Genomic DNA, 612 nt, shown 5'->3' with positions numbered 1-612 from the left:
AGGAACAGGCGGGTAAACTGATGAGAGGATGTCCTTGTGTCCCTTGTCCCTGTGTCCCTATGTCCTGTGTCCCTATGTCCTGTGTCCCTGTGTCCCTGTGTCCCTGTGTCCCTATGTCCGTGTGTCCCTGTGTCCGTGTGTCCCTGTGTCCGTGTGTCCCTGTGTCCCTGTGTCCGTGTGTCCCTGTGTCCCTGTGTCCCTGTGTCCGTGTGTCCCTTGTCCCTGTGTCCGTGTGTCCCTGTGTCCGTGTGTCCCTGTGTCCGTGTGTCCCTGTGTCCGTGTGTCCCTGTGTCCCTGTGTCCGTGTGTCCGTGTGTCCCTGTGTCCCTGTGTCCCTGTGTCCGTGTGTCCCTGTGTCCCTGTGTCCGTGTGTCCCTGTGTCCGTGTGTCCCTGTGTCCGTGTGTCCCTGTGTCCTCTCAGCTTCAGGATCTCCACCTGGTGGAGGATCCAGGGTGGTTCTGATTGTGGTTGCAGAACCTCTTAGATCCCAAACAAGAGCCTGTCTTCAGCACTCGCTGGCTCCTTCCTATTCTTGGTGGACTCTGTCTCCTTAGGCTGATCTTGGTTTGGGGGCCGGTGGGGCAGCGCTTCAGTTTCATCTTCTCCTTTTGT

Source organism: Takifugu rubripes, chromosome 7 (assembly GCF_901000725.2).
Source record: "Takifugu rubripes chromosome 7, fTakRub1.2, whole genome shotgun sequence".
NCBI lineage: Eukaryota > Metazoa > Chordata > Actinopteri > Tetraodontiformes > Tetraodontidae > Takifugu > Takifugu rubripes.
Note: the sequence above shows the minus strand (reverse complement) of the source record.